Source organism: Cupressus sempervirens, chromosome 3 (genome assembly GCF_028749045.1).
Source record: "Cupressus sempervirens isolate cs-2001-9-10 chromosome 3, ASM2874904v1, whole genome shotgun sequence".
NCBI classification, from domain to species: Eukaryota; Viridiplantae; Streptophyta; class Pinopsida; order Cupressales; family Cupressaceae; genus Cupressus; species Cupressus sempervirens.
Genome location: NC_143120.1, coordinates 341,752,752 through 341,761,854, shown reverse-complemented (window position 1 = coordinate 341,761,854; position 9,103 = coordinate 341,752,752).

Sequence of the window (9,103 nt, the reverse complement as noted above, 5' to 3'; positions counted from 1 at the left end):
GGCATTTTGGCCTAAAAAGGTGCTTGACAGGCCTTGAAAAGGGAACTTGGGCCTAAAAAGGTACTAGAGGGGCCTTGAAAAAGGCTCTTGGGCCTAAAAAAGGTGCTTGAGGGGGAGCCAATCTCTCACGCTTATGCTTACTTATTCTGTGCCCCCAATTGAGTGAGGTGAAATAGTCCGACAGATATCTAGGCTTTTGAGATAGCCTTGATATATTTGTTGAAGGGGGCTAGACCAATCGTGGCCACTGCAAAATAAATAAGACTAATGATCTATTGGGATTATTGTTTATGACAAGAGGAAGGAAAAGGGGGCACCTCTTGTGCTATCTACATTGTGCCAGATTTTCGAAAGCCCAATGAGATGTTTTAGGACATTACTACACTGCTTCTTAATATTAGTGAGCCACGTTGGATTCAAATATTTTATGCCCTGTAGTATAGCCTATTTGGGGCTAAAGTGAGCCACATTTGATAGGAATTTTGAGGTGTTGTTAATGTTTCAAGTTGTCACGGTTATGTTTGGAAATTATGACCCCCTTTTGAATTTGTTGTTAATTTTGGACAATTTTGAATTTTTTGATAATTTTTGACAATTTTTGAATTTGTTTGGATAATTTTTGATAATTTTTGACAAATTTTGAACTTTTTGATAATTTTTGGTAATTTTTAAATTTTTTGATAATTTTCAGTAATTTTTGGTAATTTCTAAATTTTTATGGTCTGAGGGTGGAACAGAGGATGTGAATGAGATTTTTTGGAATATGAGGGTAACCAGGACCATGTGAGGTACCTAAAGAGGCAATAAAGGGAGTTTGAGACATCAAATTGGTTGACCGAGGGTTATAATAAACATTGGAGATCGTTGGTCAAGATGGATAGTTGAGATGTGCATTGATTTTCCTACAATTCATGTCTATGGTATCTCAATACATAATCTAACTCCCTATTTCTCCCAATTTGTAGTTCTTCCCTTTGTTGCTATCATACTAGTCATTTCTACTGCCACAAGTTGTGTTGGATGCTAAGGGACTATTGAACTGTAACCCATAAGTGTTTCTCAATTGGGTATGTGTGAAATTAACTCAACTATGCTAGATAGGCCTTAAATAAGAAAAAAAATTCATAAAGATGGTTGAGTATTGTCTTGATTTTTTTTCAGCATTGAAGGACTTGTGTTGTTTAGGGAAGTCCAAAGATGCCAATATTTTATTTTTTGGAATTTCCTGGTGTTTTTTATTTTATTATTATTTTTGATGTATTTCTCAAAGCTTTAGACATAAAATCTCTTGAGATGGATGCTATTGATAGGTTATGATAGGTCTCTGCCATCACAATCAGAAAGTCTGTAAGTACCAGTCCTAAAGGACTCTATGATAATGTAAGGACCAATCTAATTGGCTTCCCACTTTCCTTTCTTTTCTCTAGCCACCTGGATCTTGGGGTTTTCTTAGAGCACTAGGTCACCAATCTAAAAAAACACGGGGTTTGACCTTTTTGTTGTAATGTCTTGACAACCTATTCTGATACACTTTGAGATGTTCATGTGCTGCATGCTAATGTTCTTCTAACAATTCTAGCTATTCTAGATGGGCCACTCTATAATCCTCATCTGATAGGATGTGCCAAAGAGTAACTCTCAATGATTGAATCTCCACTTCTAAAGGAAGAATAGCTTCACAACCACAAACCAAGGAGAAGGGTGTTGCAACTGTAGGTGTCCTAATACTCATCCTTCAGGCCTAGAGGGTGGGGTTAAATTATAAATGCCAATCTCTACCAATGTGATTGACGATTCTTTTGAGGATGTTCATAATGGTTTTGTTGGTGACCTCTGCTTGGCCATTTCCTTGGGGGTAATAAATTAATAAGGAATGATGTATAATGTGAAAATTTTCACATAATTCATCAATTATTTGATTTTAAAGTATAGGGAATTGTCTATGAGAATGGCATGAGGTATGCCAAACTGACAGATGATATGGTTTAGAATGAAGGAAGAGATTTGTTTTCCCATAGAGTCAGCAAGTGGCACTACGTCAACCCACTTGGTAAAGTATTCTATGGCAGTGATAATCCATTTATGTCTGCCAAAGGAAGGTGGATGGATGGCTCCAATCAAATCAAAGCCCCATTGATAAAAAGGTCATGGTGTGCCCAAAGGGTTGAGCTCTTGGGCTAGTGCATGAACAAGGTTACCATGGATTTGGCATTTTTTGCAAGGTTTAACATAGTTGATAGAATCTTTTTCCATGGTTGGCCAGAAATAGCCCATCCTAAGAATCTTTTTTGCTAGTGTAAACCCACTGGAGTGTGACCCACAAATCCCTACATGGACTTCCTGCAGAGCGACTCTAGACTTTTCCTTTTCAACACATCTAAACAAAGTACCATCAAGACCCTTCCTATATAGCATATCGGCCACCAAAGTGTAACATAAGGTTTGTCGTATGAAATTTCATTTTTGGTTACATGAGAGGTTAGAAGGAATGGTGTTATCATGGAGGTAAGTGATGATGGGGTTATAGTAGAGGGAATCAGGAGCGTCTAAGTGGAAAATGATAAGTGAGTCAGGTTGAAAAAACATGGGTTGAACCATCTCTTCTACTAAGAACTCATACCACTCGTGCTACTCTAGGAGCTGGAGTAAGGAGGCCAAGGTGGCCATAGCATCTGCTACTTTGTTTTTATCTCTAGGAATTTGTTCAAAAGTAATATGAACAAAACATGCCTTTCAACATATGTTTGTAAGGCAACAACTTTTCATCTTTGGTTTGATAAGTGTCAATGACTTGATTGATGATCAACTGTAAGTCTCCATAAACCTCTAGTGTTGTTAGTTTCTATTCTAAAGCTAGTTTGAGACCCAAGGCCAAAGCTTCATATTTTGCTATGTTTTTGGTGCAAGGGAAAAGTAGTTTTTAAGACTTAGGGATGGTAACACCTATTGGCATGATGAACAAAATACTGGTGCCTGATCCATGATGTGTGTAGGAACCATCAAAATAGAATTTCCATGTTATTGGCTTTGTCTGAAGAATGTGCATGTCTAGAAAATCAACTAAGATAGGATTTGAACTCTCTATAGGCATCTCTACCAATTGATCAGTAATGGGCTATCCTTTGATTGCTTTCCTATCAATGTACTCAATGTCAAATTCACTTAGAATCATCACCCATTTGGCCAATCTACCTGTGAATGCTATTTTGCTCGGAAGATATTTAATGGGGTTGATCTTGGAGATGAGCTTGACTTTGTGTGTTAGAAGATAATGACATAGCTTTTGGGAAGCAAAAACTACGGCTAGACATGAATTTTCAATAAAATATTAATTAAGCTCATAATTGACCAAGGTACAACTAATGTAATAGATAGCCCATTCCTTTCCTTAGTTGTTTTCTTGTGCTAGGAGGGCTCCAATTGATTTATTCATTAGAGAAATGTACAATAATAAAGGTTTGTGTGATATTGGAGGTACTAACATGGGAAAATTTATCAAGTAGATTTTGAGTAAGTCAAAAGCTTTCTGACACTAATCATCCTACTAAAAAATTATATCTTTGTGTAGTAAGTGGGTGAAAGGTACACACTTTCTTGCTAACTAAGAAATGAACCAACCAATTGATTGAAGCCTACCTTGAAGAGAGCATAACTGATTCACATTTTTCAGAGGTTGCATGTTGATTATGGCTTGGACCTTTTTAGGGTCAACTTCTATTCCTTTGGATGAGACAATGTATCCTAGAAGCTTGCATGATTTAATGCCAAAAGTGCATTTCTTGGGATTGAGCCTAACTTTGAATGCTTCTAGGCAAGTGAATATCTTGGCTAGTATGGGGAGATGTTCTTCTCAACTATGGGATTTGGCAAGGATGTCATCCACATAATCTTCCATAAAAATATGCATCATATCATGGAAGATAGTGGTCATGGCCCGTTGATAGGTGGCCCGTGCATTCTTTAGCCCAAAGGGCATCACATTCCAACAAAATGTGCCCCATGCACAAGTGAAAGTAATTTTCTCTTGATCCTCTAGCACTATCCTAATTTGATTGTAACCTGGAAATCCATCCATGAGTGAAAACATAGAATGGCCCACTATCAAGTCTATAATGGTGTCGATGTTGGGAAGAGGGAAGTCATCTTTGGGACATGCTTTGTTTAAATCCCAAAAATCAATGCAGATGCATATGCTGCCATTCTTCTTTGATATGGGAACAATATTGGATATCTATGTGTACGCCAAGGGCCAGATGAAATTGGTGTTGATTAACTTCTCTAACTTTTCTTTGACTGGTAGAGCTATATGGGATGCATCTTTTGAAGCTTTTGTTTCACTAGCTTGACCTCCAAAGAAATGTTGAGATGGTGAAGAATTAAAGTTGGGTCTAATCTAGGCATGTCTATGTAAGGCCACACAAAATTTATCTGTCTTTCTTCAAAGAAGCAAACAAATGGATTTCTTTCCTCTATTCTTAGTGACTGTGCTAAATAAATGACCCTCGATTCTTGCTTGGTGCCAATATTTACCTACTCTATTAGTTCAATCAAAATAGAAGATCTTTCCTTAGAGTATTTGGGTAAGGTATGAATCACCCCATCTGTGGGTGCCATAGTTGGGTTTTCACTTTGGGATGCATCACTTCTATTTGTTTCCATTTTTTTCTCAAGATCAGCTGTAACTTGGTAGTGATCATTACAACCATGAAGTACCTGACCTATTCTAGTGTGACTGAGGTGATTGATATCAGACCCAACTATATTCATCTCTTCTATTCTTTATTAATGAGATGGTTCAACCACATTAAGGTAGATGAAAATGTAATGGTCAATGTCAAAATGAGGAATGTGGTGAGGCTCAGTTGTATCCCAGCTAATAAGTTTGGGATGGACTAGGGAGAGTGGTTTGCAATATGGAAAGGGTTTAATAGGGTTTAAAGACATAAATTCATTAGATGGCTCATATGTTGTATCAGTTAGATCTATGACATGAGATTCTTCTAGAGTATCAATACAAGTAGAGCTTGTGAGTGGCTCGTAGTAGTCATCTTCAACTTCCATTGGAAAGAAGTCAAGAAATAGGGTTTGAAACTAAAAACCTCCAACATGTTCATCATTTTCTAAGCTACTCTATTGTACATTGACTCACTGACTCTTGGTGAAGTAGGTCTCAGACAGGAGGTTGTTCCTTGTGTAGCTAAACTGTCACATGCGGGTATGTGAACAACATCACATTCTTTGTTGTGGAGAGACTCCTCAAATAATGACTTAAATTCCCATTTAGTGGAATAATTATCATTTTTGTTAGGGGTGGGATGTGAACTTGAGAGGATAGATTTACATTTATGATGTCATTTGTTGTCTGGCAGTAATCATCCCTTTGTTTAGGTACTCACACCAGGGTGGAAGAGGAGGAATCACTATGCTTACAAGGATCTTTAGAAGATATTTGTGTCTTGTCTTGGTTACCATACCCTACCCCTATTTTGGACCTGTTGGACCTAAATTTTGCTATCAGAGGTTTGATGATGCCTATCCCTTTCCCTAAGGGACCATCTCCTGTATATCCCATTTTTTTCATGAGATCAAAACCTTTTTCATGTAGGTGGGGGGAAATGTCAACATTTCTTTGGCTGATTTCTTCTACTAAACTTGGAGGTGTTCCACTTGCTTTGATAAAATGTGTGTGATAAGGCTTAGTGGCAAATGATGGTTTCCCATGAGATTTCGAAGAAAGTGGGGCATCAAATAAGAAGGCTGAGTACTTGCCCACCCTTTTGCATTGCAATTTACACTTTCTATCAAATTCTTTCATCAATCTACCCATTTCTTCATAGTGTGACTATTTAGGGTCTTTGGACGATGATGGTGAAGGAAGGGAAGGACCCGAACAACTAACTTTCTCTTTTCCCTTAGTTGATGTTGATGAGTGGCTACCATTTTGACTGGTAGAGCATGAAGCATCTGTAGAGGTGGATTGACTAATGTTATCTATCAGTGTGCCAATTTCTTCCCTATTATGAGGGACAAGGGAATTGCAATATTGAGCAAAATGTTGATCTCTAGGTATGGTCACCTCTTGACCCATGTAAGGAAATTTAAGACACCAATGGTGGGTAGAGGGAATGGCCTGCATGTCATGAAACCATAGTCTTCCCAATAGGATGTTATAAGTTAATTGTAGGTCTAAGACCTGACAAACAATTTCTTTCACAACTAGTTCTACTTTGATTGGCAAGATAGCCATGACTTGGGAGGATCTCTCCTCATTGTCATAGGCTTTGATGGTGATTTTCTTTCTTGGATCAACAACATCCTCTACATACCCTAGGTCTTTTACTAGATTGAGTGTGCAAATATTGAGGCCCGCTCCACCATCAACCAATGCTCTTTTAACTCTATTTCTATGGATAAAGACTTCAATATACAAAGGAGACCTTTTTGGTTGAATGAAAGACATGTCATCTTGGGCTAAAAAATATACACAGTGACAGGCGACTAGATTGCTGACCATGTTCTAAAATCTACTCATATCTAGGTCATTTGGCATTAAGGCTTTGGTGAGTATTTCTTTATGCTCCAAGGAGATTTGTAATAGTTTGAAAATGGAGATGTGGGCCGAAGTCTTAAGTAATTGGTTGACTAGGTTGTACTTAGGCAATGAGGAACTTACAATTGCATGATCACGATTTGTCACAAGTCCTAGTAGAACAAATTTAGAGGCCTGGCCTCGAGTGACAGTGTTTGATGACTATTTCTTATTTTTTTCCTTAACTATGATAACATTCACGACATCAACAAAACTGGAGATCATGTTAATGGTGTTGTTGTAATGATGCACATAATTAACCTTAGTCTACTTAGCTTTGGAGGATTCCCCCTTTTCATGGCTCATGAAGGGGTTCTTAAAGGTTGTGTGGTCTTTAGTATTGGTAAGATTGTTCACTTCAATGGTTTCGTCATTGATTAATTTTTGTATTGCTCCCTTAAGGGTAAAATGATTATTTTTCAAGTGCCCCCTATTTTGATAGTAGGCACAAACATGCTTGTCATTCCACCACTTCGGCTTGACTTAGGGTTCATAGGGTTTCACTTCAAGAAATATGATGAGCTCATCAGCCAAGAGGGTTTGCAAAGCACTTTTGTAAGACACCCCAATAGGAGTATAAACCTTGGTTATATCAGAAGATTGATATCTACAGGGAGAAGGAGCTTGATTGTAAGTAACTTGTTAATTGGATGTTGAGGGAGTTTCCACATTACATCGATAGAATGGGTGAGCATTGTCTTATTGGGGTGTGTTGGAGTTGGTATTTTTGATGACAGGATACAATTGACTTAGATTGGTTTGAGGTTTGACATGGTTAGCTTCGACCATTCTGTCATTAACGGTGTTCTTGTTGTTGTTTCTCCACCATGAATTTTGTTTATCAGTTGCCCAATCAAAGGAATTATGAGTCTGTGTGGAGTTATTTGAAAAGCCCTTACCATCTTTTGATAGTTTAATGATGTCATTATTTAGTAAGGTCTCTTCTACCTTAGCAGCATTCTCTAAGGTAGTTTTGAAATCTTTAGGCCCTTGGAGTTGGAGCTAGTAATTCATTGGTTTGGAGAGATTATTAATGAAGATGTCAGTCCTCTCTTTTTTTGGTATGTCTCTATGATACTTTGCAAATGTGTGTCTTCACCGTTATAGGAAGGTCTTAAATGACTTGTTAGGGAGTTGTTTCATGTTGCACAAGTCGATCATTGTGACTTCTCTTTTGATATTGTAGGAATATTGGGAGATGAACATGAAAGCCAATTGGTCATATGTCTTGATATTGGAGGGTAGCTTGGAGAACCACTTTATGGCTTGCCTTCCAAGGCTCCTAGGAAACAAATGCATCAGGTATGTCGTGTAATGGAAAAATTCCATACTCAAGGTATAGAATTGTCTGAGGTGATCTTGAAGATCTGATGTGCCAAAATATTTATCATATTTTAGTATTTGTACATTTTGTGGGAATGATGTGAAGGTAATCTTTTTATCAAAAGGGAGAGGACACACCTTTTTGATGCTGAATTTTGTGGGTTGTGTTTTTTCTCTCTTCATTCTTTCCATTTCTATTTGTAGGTCTTGTAACTTTTGTGTGACAACATCTAGGGGTGACTCTTCTTCATCTCATTTCAAGTTGGTCACATCAAAATTAAATGGCAATTTTGCACCTTGTTGTGCTAATGCTAGTATATAATGCTCCTTGTATTTCTCAAGTATTTTATCCATGGTATTGACAAGTCAAGATTTTGTTGAAAATCTTTGATTTTAGTTTCAATACTTTTGTCATCCCATACGTTACATGAACCCATTGTGGCTAAGTATTCCAAATTTTGATTGAACAAGGGTGACTTTTGAATAACTGTATTCTATGAGTAATCTATTTCTATAGTAGGTTCAAGGAAATTTAGAGGTTTTGTGCACTAATGGTTCTGCTAGCTATTCTAGTAGTCACTCGTATAAGCGATCGTTTCAGTTTTGTAGCTATACTAGTTTTATGTTGTGACATGAAATGTGAATTGGATTCCTTTAGTTCTTTGGAATTTTCAAAATGTGAGGGTTTCTATTGACTATGATTCCTCTGGAGTAACAAGCTAGGTTGGCCAAGGAGTTTGCCAGTTGTCGATAGGATGAGCTTCACTTTTAGAAAGTCAAGTAAATGATAGATGTGTGTCTCTGAATATCTCTGCCTTGATATGAAAAATGAAGCAATGATAATTGTTGGGTTGATAATGATGTTTGTAGCCCTACTTGTTTCAAAAAAATGTTGTCGGTCAAATATGGAATTTCTCAGACTTTGTAAAATACCAGCACATAAAAGGGTATCCAAATTTGTCACTTGTTCACAGTTACAATACATGCAGATGGCCTCTATTCTATGTTTTTTCTTAGATGCATTATAGGATTGATCAAATGCAATGTTTTACTGACCATATGCACTTTTTAAATGCTTAGATGTGCTATTCTAATTGTCATATGCATTGTTTCATCGTGCAAATGCATTGTTTAAAGGTTCAGATGCACTATTTTGTAGGAATATGCATTATAATAAAGATCAAAGCATCT